This window comes from Arachis hypogaea, chromosome 20 (assembly GCF_003086295.3).
Source record: "Arachis hypogaea cultivar Tifrunner chromosome 20, arahy.Tifrunner.gnm2.J5K5, whole genome shotgun sequence".
Lineage (NCBI taxonomy): Eukaryota > Viridiplantae > Streptophyta > Magnoliopsida > Fabales > Fabaceae > Arachis > Arachis hypogaea.
The window spans coordinates 68,068,218-68,083,450 of NC_092055.1; the positions used below are offsets into that span (position 1 = coordinate 68,068,218).

The 15,233-nt window shown below is 40.9% G+C and overlaps 1 non-coding gene across 1 annotated transcript; it reads left to right on the forward strand.

Moving 5' to 3' along the window:
• The first annotated feature begins 10,690 nt into the window (after positions 1–10,690).
• LOC112787027 (small nucleolar RNA R71) lies at positions 10,691–10,798 on the forward strand. The gene has a single exon (XR_003194465.1). It is a non-coding gene; the product is annotated as a small nucleolar RNA R71 (small nucleolar RNA).
• The last annotated feature ends 4,435 nt before the right edge of the window (positions 10,799–15,233 follow it).

The following is a 15,233-nucleotide window of genomic DNA, read 5'->3' on the forward strand; positions in this document are numbered from 1 at the left end:
GGGATGATGATGCGATTCCGCCACCCCCAGACGAGGACGACAAGGAGGTTACTATTCCCACATGGGCGCATGAGAAGCCACCATCCAGGCGCCGCTCTCGGGCTAGATTAGTAGTGGAGGCAGCCAGACCTTCTTCTTCCACAGCAGCAGCAGAGCCATCTTCTTCTACAGCACCAGCAGCAGTCCCTCCAACACCACCAGCACCCGAGCCGACTTACATGCTAGTACAATGCCTGTTTCGCTTTATGGAGCGTAGCGAGCGTCGTATCCTGCGAAGTCTCAACCGCATTGACCAGGTGTTTGTCTCCCAGGGCATTGAGCTACCCCCTCTCCCCGACTCTCCCGCTTCCGATGAGCCAGATCATGAGGAGGAGCACGGGACAGAGCATGAGGCCGAGACACACGGAGGAGCATGTTGAGGAGCCGGTTCTGCAGGAGGCACCTCCAGAGACGCCAGCTACTCAGGATACTCTGCAGCATGTCGAGGAGCCAGTGACCCAGTCTGAGATACAGCAGGAGACAGATGCGACCGTTGACCCTCACCATGAGCTTGATTAGTAGCATCGAGGATGATGCTTCATCTTAAGTGTGGGGAGGTCACCGCCGTCGCCGTCGGTGGATTTGGTGAATGGTGAGTGGCAGAAGTTAGGCCAATTAAGAGATTATAATATCATAGAATAGTGTTGCAAGTATAGCTCTTAACCAGCTAAAATCTGCCTCACCAATTTAAAAAGAGTGTCACAAAAATTAAGAATAGAAAAATACTGGGTGTATGAGTCCCAGGTTGTCTCCCAACGAGTTGCGAGAAAATATGCTATTTTATTAATTAGGAATTTCCACGAGAGTTTTGAGAGTTGAATAATGAATAATTAAATAATAGTAAATTAAAGCAATAAAAACTAAGAATGATTATTAATATTCTAGATAAAAAGCCTTGACTAGGGGAATGATTAATTGGAAGTTCTATCCTTGTTGGGATCTTAAGTGTAGTATTAAAAAGGTTATTATTTTCACTTAGTTAACCCTTACTAAATAAAGGAAAGTCAAGTGATTAAGCTAACCCTTATTCGCAAATCCTAGTCCTCTCCCTTAGGAAGGTCTAGCATTAGTAAATGCAGAACTACCTAACAACTTCCAGTTTAATCAACACCTAAGCCTTCCAACTCAAGTGTCTCCTTTTAATCAACCCCCATGTCAAGTATGGAGTCTACTCCATTGACATGAATATAATGCTCATAAAAATAATAGAAGAAGACATGATAATTTAAATAAATTAGGGATTCAAAATCAATTAAAAATAAAATAATAACAATTCATGAAAATAATCCAATTACTATTTTAAACAAGAATTAAGAATATGGAATAAATAAAAGAGTAAGTAAAGAAACAAACTAGAATAATATCTTCAACGGAGGTAATGACTTCTTCAATATCCAAAAGCATAAAACTAATTAACTATGAATGTAAAGAGAACCTAGAGGGGAAGTAATCCTCTCTAAATTCAGATTTAAAAACCTAAAAACTATCCTAATGAGAATTTGTGAAGTTATGTCAAGTTGCATAAAGAGGTGTGTTGAGTCTCTGCATGTTCCCTGGCTTTATTCTGTGTTTCTGTACCGAAAACTGGGTTAAAACGCGGCCCGAAATTGCCCCTAGCATTTTCTGTTAATTATGCAGATCACGCAGGTCACACGTACGCGTCGTCCACGCGTTCGGGTCATTCAGTGATTTTCCTTGTCACACAAGCGCGTCATTCACGTGTTCGCGTCATTTGTGCAGATTCCAATCCACGCGTACACGTCAGGCACGCACACGCATCGCTACAATTTTCTCTATTCCACGTGTTCGTGTCAGCCATGCGCTCGCGTCAGTGTTTGCTGGTCATCTCCTTAGTTTCTTGTGTTCCTTTCATTTTTTTGCAAGCTTCCTCTCCATTCTCTAAGCCATTCCTGCCCTATGAAGCCTGAAACACTTAACACATGGATCACGGCATCGAATGGTATAAAGGAGAATTAAAATATACTAATTAAAGATCTTTAGGAAGCAAGTTTTTAATCATAAAACAATACTAGGAAGGGATTATAAAATCATGCAAATCATATGAATAAGTAGGTAAAGGCTTGATGAAACCACTCAATTAAACACAAGATAAACCATAAAATAGTGGTTTATCAACCTCCCCACACTTAAACATTAGCATGTCCTCATGCTTAGCTTAAGTAGATAAAATAAATAAGTAGGAAAAAGTGAGACTCATGCAATGCAATGCAATGCAACCTATGTATATGAATGCAACTATATGATAAAATGATTTTGTCTACTTAGTTGAAAATAAATAAGTTCTTTCAAGACAAAAATAAATCAAATTCCACTAACTCAAATCATACAATAAAAGCAAGTAAACTCGTAGGAAGATAGCTTATGAAAGCAGGGAACATAGGATTAAGCATTGAACCCTCGCTGATGGTGTATGTGCACTCTAGTCACTCTAGTGTATAGGGTAATCACTCTATTCTTCTCTAATCATGCTTTCTAAACCTTGTTCTTCACCTAACCAATCAACAAGTATTTAATGTACCAATGCAAACATCATGAGGTCTTTTCAAGGTTGTAATGGGGCCAAGGTAAAGGTGAGGGTATATATATGGCTAAGTGAGCTATAAATTGAATCCTTGATTATCCTAAGCTTTCACCTAATATATATACTCTATTTTCTTCTTAAATTATCCTTAGGTTTCTCATAATTCTCCTACTTTTTGTTTTACATACTCATGCATCAACTTTTCTCTTATCTTTTATCACATATGCATTATTTTTATTGAACTTAACTTAGCATTGGGGTAATTTTGTTCCCTTATTCATTTATCTAATTACTTATTTAATTGAATATTTTTGAATTTTTTTTGCAGCATAAAAATAACATTGCCAATGCACATGGATTTATAAATTTTCTTAGTTTCACATGAGTAGGTACCCAAATTTCCAATATTTTATCATGACACATTCCCTTATTAACCAATGTTCTCACAGTTTCCCATATTTAATTGATACACAATTCCTATCTTAAGCTAACCAAAGATTCAATTTGGGGTATTACTTATTTTTATGCTTAAGGCTAGTAATGTGGTAAAATATAGAACAAATAGGATTTAAAAGGCTCAAAGTGGCTAACAAAGGTAAATAGAAGGGTAGGCTATTTGGTTAATGAAATAATGGCCTCAATCATATGCATGCATATAACACATTAAATATTGGACATATAGGATGGAACAAAATATAGATTACAATCATAGAGAAGTAAACACACAAGAATAAAATTTTATGGTTAAATATTGTAACCATTTCATTAAGCTCAAGTCTCACAGGTTGTGTGTTCTAGCTTTTAACTATGTTCCAAATACAACTTCCAAACAAGTTTAACACAAACATTTTGTTTTAAATCAGTGAATTTTTCAAAAATGGGGCCTTAAAAAGAAACTTATTATTTTCAACCAATTAGAATATGCATGCAAATAACCTATACAATTTATCCTATCCTAACAAAAGAAAAATTAACTAGATAAAATATCCTATTCTATTGGTGGTAAGAAAAAGAAATTACCTCCGGAAGTCAGGTACTGACCGACCTCCCCATACTTAAAGCTTGGCACTGTCCTCAGTGCCATTAGTCAGGAACAAAGGGGGGCTGGTAGTAGCATCTCCACAATCGGGACCGTCATGGCTCTCTGTGCTGGTAAATGAAGTGGAGTCCGGGGTGTCTGGGTCTTCTTTAGGTGGGTGGTTACCAATAATCAGCTACTTGAGGTATGTAAATCTGTACTTGTTACGGCGCTCTCTTTGCTTTCCTTTTTGGTCAAGCCGTTCTTAGCCTTTCAAGTAACTGATGGAGCAGTTGGTTTGTTGAAGGTGCTTGTGATGTGGAAGGAGAAGGAATGTCTTCTGCTGGTTCTGTGCTCCGGTTGATAGTGGCTGTTGGAGGTCTGATATACTTCCCGTTAGGGACGTATTGATCATCTCGTGGAATCATGGCCTTGGTGTCCCCAACTCTGTAGGAGACTCCGGCTGCTGAGATTAGATCTGAAACTAAGGCGGGAAAAGGTAGGTTGCCCGCAATTTGTACGTGTCCCATAGCATGCCGAATGTGTCTTGGTAAATTGAGGTGTTGGTCTGTAAGGATACACCATAGTAGAACAGCCATGTCTGCAGTGAAGGAGGACTCGTGAGTGCTCAAAAAAACGTAATGGGACATGATCTGTGCCCATACTCGAGTCTCCACGGTGAGTGCTAAAGCCAATATGCTCTTAAGTCGAGATCTATGGTATCTATAAATCTATCTGCTGTCAGGTTGTGCTATAACTCTGAGAACTGCATCCCAGTCAAATTGGTATATCTGGCATTTGAATGAGTTTTCTTGGAATGCGTCCAATCCTTCTGGAGCAGGGGGAAGATCTAAAGCTCGCTGAATGGTCTCTTCTGTTATGGGAACTTGCTTCTGACGGACATAGACAGACTGCATGGTTGGCATGTGAAAATTATAGTAGAATTCAACTACCCATGCCGTGGCTGTCTCTGTAGGAATCCCCATTGTCTTCGTTCAATTCGCGGCTCAACAAATTCAACAATGTTGGTCGGGAGGATGATTAAATACTCATTATTATAGTTTCTCTCAGCCAGAATGGGGAACATCTGCTCACAGTAGCGATTAAGGAACCGCGCAGTGTCCTTTGCTGAAAAAGCTTTTTCTTTTTCATCAACCTTGATGATCCCCTTGATTCGTTTTGTTAAGGGCTTTACTGCTGTTGAAGATGGCTCTCCGGCTATTGTTCTTTTAGTTCCTTTTCTTGCTGGTGATTTGCGAGTAGCTTTCTCTTTACCCTTCTTGGTGGCCATCCTGAAAAAGAAAAAAGAAAGTAATACGTAAAGCTAAGGGTTTGAGCAAGGGAGCGGATAGTATAGATGATAATCAATACACGGTAAAGAAGGATGTCGTTAACACATGGTCATGACTACATGTGAAAAGTTCATCAATGGAAATATAGCAAGTGCATGTGATGGAAATTAAATGGAAGATGTTTATTGGCATGCCGGCAAATGCATGAGTAGCATAGATCAAGTATTAAATGTCCAAGTTAGATTATCAACCCTTTCAAACTAACAACCTGATTGTATTGACAATTATATATAATTAATAAAATATAAAAGGGGTTTTGTGAAAAACAAGCATTAGAGTAGTAGATAGAATAATTTAAAATAGTGTGCAATGCCATACAGGCTTTTTCACAAACACATAGTATGCATGGTGAATATGTTATTGAAAGTATTAATTTGAACATGCAAGCAACCCTTTAAGAAGTAATATTAATTGTCAAACAATTCCACAATAACTCACAAGCAAAATATAGAAGTAACTAATCACCTAATTAAATTTCTAACACCAATTAAAGGAATAAAAAGGAAAGAAAAAGAAAGAAAAAGAAAATATAGATAAGGAAAGTAAAAAGAAAAGATGAAATCATAAAAAAATAATAATGAAAAAGTAAAAAGTATAGAAAGAAAGAGAATAACCTTGATAATGGATGTGAAGGGAGAAAGTAAAGAGTGAGAAAGAATAAAGAAGAAATAAGAGAGAAGAAAGAAATAAGAAGGGAAAAGAAAAGATTTAGATTTGGGAAAGATAAGATAAGATATTTGGTTGATCTGGATAAGCTGTGCGTCGCTTTTGACGCGGACACGTGGGTCACGCGATCGCGTGGTGTGTGATAAGTTCAGGTGACGCGGACGCATGGGTCACGCGATCGCGTGACCTGATTTGTGCTATTAGCACGAGTGCAGCCTCGCGTACGCACAACTCTCTATTTTATACTCCCATTGCCAAATATTTGGGTGACGCATTCGCGTGGTTGACGCGATCGCGTGAATGGCCATATTTTGAAAAATGACACGGACGTGTGGGGCACGCGGACGCGTGGGGCACGCGGACGCGTGGGGCACGCGGACGCGTGGGGCATGCGTTCGCGTGGTATGGCTTGTGCTTCTAGCATCATTCCAGCCCTACTCCACCATAAGTCTCTGCCATACACCCATTTACATCGATTTTGCAGGGCCACGCGTTCGCGTGGGTGACGCGGACGCGTGGGAAGGCTATTTCGCAAAGGCCGCGGTCGCGTGGGCATATTTATGCCTAAGGCACGCCTCCAGCCACGCTTTCGCGTGACTCTCTGCTTCGTTTCTCCCTAGTTTCTAATGCTCTATGATGCGGATGCGTCAGCAATGCTGGCGCGTCACGTGCCTCTCTTCTTCTTTTTTTTTATATGCAGAATGCAAATGCATATGCAGGCTATATGCAGAGATTATAAGAAGAGTCATTAACAAAAATAAAAAAATAGAATAAAGTAAAATAAAACTAAGACTGAAACTGAACAATCATACCATAGTGGGTTGTCTCCCACCTAGCACTTTGCTTTTACGTCCTTAAGTTGGATGTTCTTCAAGCTTATTCTGCTACTGTTGGTGGGTCTTCCAAGAGGAAGACCTCTAGTTCTTTGTTATCCTTAATCTTTTCTCCATGATGAAGGTTTAGGCGATGTCCGTTGACCTTTAAGAATTATGAGCTAGAAGGATGACGCAGGTAAAAAACTCCGTATGGCTCTGCCTTTTCTACTCTATAGGGACCTTCCCATCGTGATCTTAGTTTTCCTGGCATAAGCCTCAGTCTGGAGTTATAAAGAAGAACTAACTCCCCTGGTCTGAATTCTCTCCTTTTTATGTGTTTGTAATGGACAACCTTCATCTTCTCCTTGTATCGCCTGGAGTTATCATATGCTTCTAGGCGAAGATTCTCTAACTCTGCTAGTTGCAGCTTTCTTTCAGCACCAGATTCTTCAAAATTCATATTGCATTCCCTTACAACCCAGAAGGCCTTGTGTTCCACCTCTACTGGAAGGTGGCAAGCTTTTCCGTACACTAAGCGGGAGGGGCTCATCCCGATAGGTGTTTTATATGCTGTTCTATATGCCCAGAGTGCATCTTGTAGCCTTGCACTCCAGTCTTTCTTATGGGGCTTTACTATTTTCTCCAGAATGCGTTTAATCTCCCTGTTAGACACTTCTGCTTATCCATTGGTTTAAGGATGATAAGCTGTTGCTATTTTGTGAACAATCCCATGCTTCTTCAGTAATCCTGTTAGTCTCCTGTTACAAAAGTGAGTGCCTTGATCGCTCACGATTGCTCGTGGTGATCCAAAGTGACATATAATATGATTTCTAATAAAGGAAACAACAGTGTTAGCATCATCAGTACGAGTAGGAATTGCTTCCACCCATTTAGAAATGTAATCTACATCTAACAGTATATAAAGGTAACCATTAGAGTTTGGAAATGGACCCATGAAGTCAATGCCCCAAACATAAAAAAATTTCACAGAAAAGCATAATCTGTTGAGGCATCTCATCCCTCTTGGATATATTACCAAATCTTTGGCATGGGGAACAAGATTTACAAAATTCAGCAGTATCTTTAAAAAGAGTAGGCCACCAGAATCCGCAGTCTAAGATTTTTCTAGCTGTTCTTTGAGGGCCAAAATGTCCTCTACTCTCAGAAGAGTGGCATGCCTCTAAAATGGACTAGAATTCTATTTGGGGTACACACCTTCTAATTACCTGGTCAGCACCACACCTCCATAAATATGGGTCATCCCATATATAATATTTAGACTCGCTTTTCAGCTTGTCCTTTTGATGTTTAGTAAAATTTGGAGGGAAGGTATGGCTAACTAGATAATTAGCTACAGGTGCATACCAAGGAACTACTTCGGATACTGCTTGTAAACTATCAAATGAAAAAGTATCATTGATAGGAGTGGAGTCATCCTTAATGTGCTCAAGGCGACTCAAGTGGCCTGCCACTAGATTTTGGTTACCACTCCTATCCTTAATTTCTAAATCAAATTCTTGTAGCAACAGTATCCATCGTATTAGCCTTGGTTTGAACTCTTTTTTAGCTAATAAATATTTTAGAGATGCATGGTCTGAGTACACTACTACCTTAGTACCAAGTAAATAGGCCCGGAATTTATCCAGAGCAAAAACAATAGCAAGAAGCTCTTTTTCAGTAGTAGTGTAATTAGACTGAGCAACATCTAAGGTTTTATATGCATAAGCAATTACGAAAGGGTCCTTACCTTCGCACTGAGCTAGCGCCGCTCCTACTGCATGGTTGGATGCATCACACATAATTTCAAATTGCTGGCTCCAGTCTGGTCCTAGTCCAGTGCAAACCCCCTATGAATTCTACACTCTAGTTGTCAGGAGCTCTCCGTGCTCATTCTTTATTGTTGTGACTCCAGACTTCTTGGGCACCACTTGTACTGGACTAACACATTCACTGTCTGAGATGGGGTAAATGATATCTGCTTCAAGTAGTCTGGTTACTTCTTTCTTGACAACTTCTAAGATGGTTGGATTCAATCTCCTTTGGAGTTGATGGACAGGTTTTGATTCCTCTTCTAAATATATTCTGTGCTCACAAACTTGAGGACTGATGCCTACTATATCCGCCAAGCTCATCCAATTGCTCTCTTATGATTTTTTAGCACACTAAGCAGTTGCTCCTCTTGTTGAGAAGTGAGTTCCCTTGCAATGATGACTGGGAACTTCTGATTATCCTCAAGGTAAGCATACTTGAGGTGTGGAGAGAGGGGCTTCAATTCCAATTTCTGCTCATGGCTAGGTTCTAGATCATCCGAGGCTGGTGGTAATGGTAAGGTGTCTTCATTATGTTCAGAGGGTGTCCCCACACTTGGACCTTGCTCCATGTGCTTCTCTTCTAATTCTTCTTGGTGAACTTCAGCTATAGTTTCATCAATAATGTCGCACTGGAAGATAGAGTGATCTTCCAGAGGGTGCTTCATAGCTTCATTTAAACTGAAACTTACTGTTCTACCATCTATTTCAAAGGAGTAAGTTCCTGAGAATACATCCAGCTTGAACTTTGAGGTTTTCAGGAATGGTCTCCCAAGCAGAATTGATGATGGTCTTCCTGAGTCATTAGGGGAAATTTCCATGATATAGAAGTCAATGGGAAAGGTGAGCCCCTTAATGCTCACTAATACATCTTCAGCAATTCCAACTACTGTAATAATGCTTTTATCTGCTAACACAAAACGAGCTGCCGACCTTTTTAAGGGAGGGAGCCTTCAAGTATCATATATAGACAATGGCATTATACTAACACATGCTCCTAAGTCACACATGCAATCAGAAAATATTACACCTCCAATGGTGCAGTTTACCATACATGGACCTGGATCACTACATTTTTCAGGTATACTTCCCATTAAAGCAGATATAGAACTACCTAAAGGAATAGTTTCTAATTCATTAATTTTATCCTTATGAATGCATAAATCTTTTAAAAACTTTGCATATTTAGGTATTTGCTGAATAACATCAAAAAGGGGAACAGTTACCTCAACCTTTTTGAAAATTTCTACCATTTTGGGATCAAGTTCCGTCTGCTTTCTGGGCTTTCTTGCAAGGTGTGGGAATGGGATAGGGATGGCACTACTTGCAGCTTTTGTATTCTTTGGTGCTCCATTCCTTGGCTGAGCTAATTCTTCTTCAACCTTATCTTGTACTTCATCTTCCTCTTCAGCGTCTTCCATTTCAGCATCTTCTACTTCCACTGAGTCTTCAATTGGGGCGTGTTCTATTGGGCTTGGCTCCTCCTGGGTCCTCCCTGGAAATGTGGTTCCGGACCTCAAAGTGATGGCATTGATGCCACCCTTGGGGTTAGGTAAAGGTTGAGAAGGAATTCCACTGGAGCTTGAAGGTTGGATGGTGGAAGCAGGTAGTGACTCTATCCGGGCGGCGAGAGCTTGTAAAGTGGCATTCTGACCATTTAAAGTGGAGTTAAGTGTAGTCTGCATGTCTTGTTGTCCTTGTGCAAGAGAACGAAGTATCTCGTCATTTGATGAGGAAGTGGGATAAGTGATCTGTGGGACTTGTTGTTGGTTATGATGGGGTTCTTGTGACTGTCTTAGCTGAGGAGCTTTGTAAGGTTAGTTCTGATTCTGCTGTCTGTTGTTGTTATTCCACCTCTGGTTTCCATTGTTGTCTCTGCCTCCTCTGTTATAGTTGTCTCTCCAGCCATGGTTAGAATTATCTCTCCAACCTTGGTTGGAGTTGTCCTGCCATTCTTGGTTATAGTTTCTTCTTTGGTTGTAGTTGCCACCTTGTTGATTATATCCTTGGTTCGGGCGGTCATAGAAGTTATGAGTAGCTGCCACAGTGTTATCTTCTTGTTGGAATTGTGGGCATTCCTCAGTATAATGACTATAGTCAGCACAGATTTCGCATATTCTTTGTGGGACTAGCTGTTGGCTTTGTTGTGGTGTGGCAGGCTGAGCTTGTTGTTGTTTGTTCAACTGCATCTGCTTTAGTAGGTTGGTCATTTCACATATACTCTGTATAAGAGCAGAAGTTTTAGTGCTGGAGGAGACCTCTGCAATAGCTTTTGAGTGGCTGCTCCTGTGCCTGTGATTCCTAGTAGACTCAGCTAAGTCGCTGATCAGTTGCCATGCTTCATCTGTGGTCTTGTACTTTTTCAGAGAACCACTACTAGCACCATCTAGTGTGGTTTTATCCCGAGGCTTCATGCCTTGAGTGAAATAACTGATTAACACTAGCCTGTCAATCATATGATGGGGGCATGCGTCCAGAAGGTTCTTAAAATGCTCCTAGTACTCATAGAGAGTTTCTGATTCTCCTTGAATAATGCATGAGATCTCTTTCCTTAGTCTGTCAGTAACTTCAGCTGGAAAGTATTTTTCCAGAAATTCTCTCCTGAGCGTATCCCAGTTGGTAACAGTCGCTTCAGGTTGGGAGTAGTACCACTCTCTTGCCTTTCCCTCAAGAGAAAACGGGAAGGCGGTTAACAAAATAGAAGTTTCATTTGCACCATGACGCCTAACAGTAGAACAGGCTGTCTGGAAATCTCTTAGGTGCTTAATAGGCTCTTAAGCAGGTAAGCCATGAAACTTGGGAATCAAGTTGATTAATGCAGTCTTCAGCTCAAAATCTGCAGCCAGAGTTGGATGATGCACTTGATACAGCTGCAGTGTAAAATCCGGGGCTCCAGCTTCCTGGAGAGTAATCCTCCTAGGTGCTGCCATGTTATCTGCACGTGAATCAACTGAATCAATAGTAAAGGAGCTTGTTTCATTCTCAGATGGCGGTTTAGATTCGCCCTCAGATGAGACTGGTGAATCGATAACAATCACTTCACCATCCTCAGAGGCCAACCTACGTCGAGCTTGCCTAATACGTGAAATAGTTCTTTCAATTTCGGGATCAAATGCAGATAAGCTCGGATCAAGCAATGAACGCGTCATTCAATGAAAGAAACATATAGCTCATGGTAATAAAATAAAAAATAAAATATGCAAATAAAATAAAATATGTACACTAATTAATAATTTAGAACACAATTGCAACTCCACGGCAACGGCGCCAAAAACTGGTGTGTGGCAGAAGTTAGGCCAATTAAGAGATTATAATATCATAGAACAGCGTTGCAAGTATAGCTCTTAACCAGGTAAAATCCGCCTCACCAATTTAAAAAGAGTGTCACAAAAATTAAGAATAGAAAAATACTGGGAGTATGAGTCCCAGGTCGTCTCCCAACGAGTTGCGAGAAAGTATGCTATTTTATTAATTAGGAATTTCCACGAGAGTTTTGAGAGTTGAATAATGAACAATTAAATAATAGTAAATTAAAGCAATAAAAACTAAGAATGATTATTAATACTTTAGATAAAAAGCCTTGACTGGGGGAATGATTAATTGGAAGTTCTATCCTTGTTGGGATCTCTTAAGTGTAGTATTAAAAAGGTTATTGTTTTCACTTAGTTAACCCTTACTAAATAAAGGAAAGTCAAGTGATTAAGCTAACCCTTATTCACAAATCCTAGTCCTCTCCCTTAGGAAGGTCTAGCGTTAGTAAATACAGAACTACCCAACAACTTCCAGTTTAATCAACACCTAAGCCTTCCAACTCAAGTGTCTCCTTTTAATCAACCCCCATGTCAAGTATGGAGTCTACTCCATTGACATGAATATAACGCTCATAAAAATAATAGAAGAAGACATGATAATTTAAATAAAATAGGGATTCGAAATCAATTAAAAATAAAATAATCCTTTGTACTAACAATTCATGAAAATAATCTGATGACTAAAATTCACACCCCATTCAAAAATTGGTGAATTAGTTCTTTTGGCAAGCGCACCAAAATTATCGTCAAGTAATAACCCACAGTGGAGTGGGATAGTATCCACAGAGATTGGCAAATTCAAGCAGTTTTAATTAATTGATGAATTAGTCAAATGGATCAATAAGATTGTGAAGTGCAGAATTGTAAATGACATAAATGTAAATGACTAGAATATAAAGAAAAGCAATAAAGTGCAGAAATAGAAATGGCAGAATGTAAAGTGCAGAATCATAAATGACTTGAATGTAAATGGGAATGGGGGATTGCTGAATGTAAAATTAAGCTGTAAAGAAATGGATAGATAAGAATGGGGAAATTCATTGAGATTGGGAGATGTTGTCTCTTTAGATCAAATCTAGCTTATATCCTCTTCAATCATGCAACTCATTGACCTCTTGGCAATCATGATTGATTGATCCCCAATCCCTTGGTGACTCAATCTCTCAGATCTTAATCAATAGCCAATTCCTTGGTCTAATTGCTCATGAAGAGAGATATGCTTGGTCCCTGATTATACCACACACCATCGTAGGTCCAAGTAGAGGGAGGATTATATGTCACATATCCAAACACCAAAACCCAGATTCTACTCAAGTGTGAGAAGGGATTTCAAGCATGGTTTCATGTTTCCTTTCCCAAGGTTCCTATGAAACCCAATTGCATTCAATCTCTTTTCCAAGATAATTGAACACTAAGCATTAAGAATGAAATTCCTTCTAGCAAATCAAAGAGAAGATGAAGAGAAGAAGAATTTCACTATTATCAATCCATCAAGTACAACAGAGCTCCCTCTCTCAATGAGAGGGAAGTTAGCTACTCATAGCTCAAAAAGTACTCAAAAGTGAAGTGTAAAAGTGGATCTAAAACTGACTGCTTAACCCCCCTTCTTCAGTACTCCTTGGGGGTATTTATACTACTCCTAGTAAAATAAAAGAATTACAAAAGTGAAAAAAAGAAAATTACATTTTGGAGGGAAAAGAAGCTCAATAAGTGTGATCTCCCAACTGGCGTGTGATTGGCACTCTAGTGGCGTGTCACGTGCTCTTTGCTTTAAGCTTGGCGTGCCACGCCCAGCCCTTCAAGTGGCACGCTCGTCTCTTTAACAACCTTGGCGTACCACGCCTTCGAGCTCAAGTGGCATGCCCTAGCCTTTTTCCTTTTTCCTTGTCCTCTAGAAACTTGAACTAGCGTGGCACGCCCAGGGTCTGGCGTGCCACGCCCTTGCTCTATGCTTGGCTAAGCTTCTCTGGAAAGTTGAACTAGCATGGCACGCCCAGGGTCTGGCGTGCCACGCCCCTTTATGAGTGAGTGGTTCCTCTATTTGGCATGCCACGCCGCGAACTCAAGTGGCATGCCCCAAATGCTACTTTGCTCTCTGAATGGCACTGGCGTGCCACGCCTGGGATTCAAGTGGCACGCCTAAGTGAAGAATAGTGAGTGGCGTGCCACGCCTTCGATACCAAGTGGCACGCCCCATGTAATTGGCCTCCTTCATCCTCTCTGGAAACTTATACCAGCGTGCCACGCCTAAAGGGTGGCGTGCCACGGCCGTGATATTGTCTTGATTCCAGTAGTTGGCGTGCCATGCCTCAGCCTTCAAGTGGCATGCTATAGTGACATGCTTGGGTTGGCGTGCCACGCCTTCGATACCAAGTGGCACACCCAGTCCTTGCTTTTGTTATCTTCGTGCATTGGTGTGCCACGCCTGGTTGCTCAAGTGGCACGCCTAAGTGAGGTTGAGAGGTTGGCGTGCCACGCCTTCGACTTCAAGTGGCACGTCCAGTCTTCAATTGCCTTCAGCCCCTTCTCTGGATTATTGTACCAGCGTGCCACGCCATGCTGTTCAAGTGGCATGCCCATGGATTTATGAACTCTTCAAGCTTGGCGTGCCACGCCTGGGTTCTCAAGTGGCACGCCCAAGTGACTTCTTGGAGCTGGCTTTCCATGCCTTCGATACCAAGTGGCACGCCATAGTGGAGGTTCTTCTTGGAATGGCGAGTTGGCATGCCATGCTCCTTTGCTCAAGTGGCACGCCCATAGTAGTTGATGGGTTAGGTGTGCCACGCCCAACCTGGCGTGCCACGCCCCTTTTGTGTCCTCCATTGTTGGTCTTTGGAATTTTGTACTAGCGTGCCACGCCCAGTCCCTAGCGTGCCACGCCCACATGCATGCTTGGATCTCCCCTCTAGACTTTAGTACTGGCGTGCCATGCCTAGCTCCTGGCGTGCCACGCCAGTGCATTTTTGTGGCGTTTGCTCCCAAGTGGCATGCCAGTTTCACACGCCCAGCTTCTTGTTTGTCTTCTACCCATTTTTGATGCCTTTTTCACCTGAAATTCAGCACAACTCATCTCAAAATAGTGTACCATAATATTCATCAAATAATGCATGAATTGTACTGATCAAATGAGATTTATGCTCTTTTATGGTCTTCTTTATGCAAGAAAGAAGGGTAGATGATGCAAGTCATCATAATCCAATTACTATTTTAAACAAGAATTAAGAATATGGAATAAATAAAAGAGTAAGTAAAGAAACAAACTAGAATAATATCTTCAACGGAGGTAATGACTTCTTCAATATCCAAAAGCATAAAACTAATTAACTATGAATGTAAAGAGAACCTAGAGGGGAAGTAATCCTCTCTAAATTCAAATCTAAAAACCTAAAAACTATCCTAATGAGAATATGTGAAGTTGTGTCAAGTTGCGTAAAGAGGTGTGTTGAGTCTCTGCATGTTCCCTGGCTTTATTCTGTGTTTCAGGGCCGAAAACTGGGTTCAAATGCGGCCTGAAATCGGCCCCAGCATTTTCTGTTAATTATGCAGATCGCGCAGGTCACGCGTACGCGTCGTCCACGCGTTCGCGTCATTCAGTGATTTTCCTTGTCAGGCGAGCGCGTCGTTCACGCGTTTGCGTCGTTTGTGCAGATTCCAATCCACGCGTACGTGTCAGGCACGCACA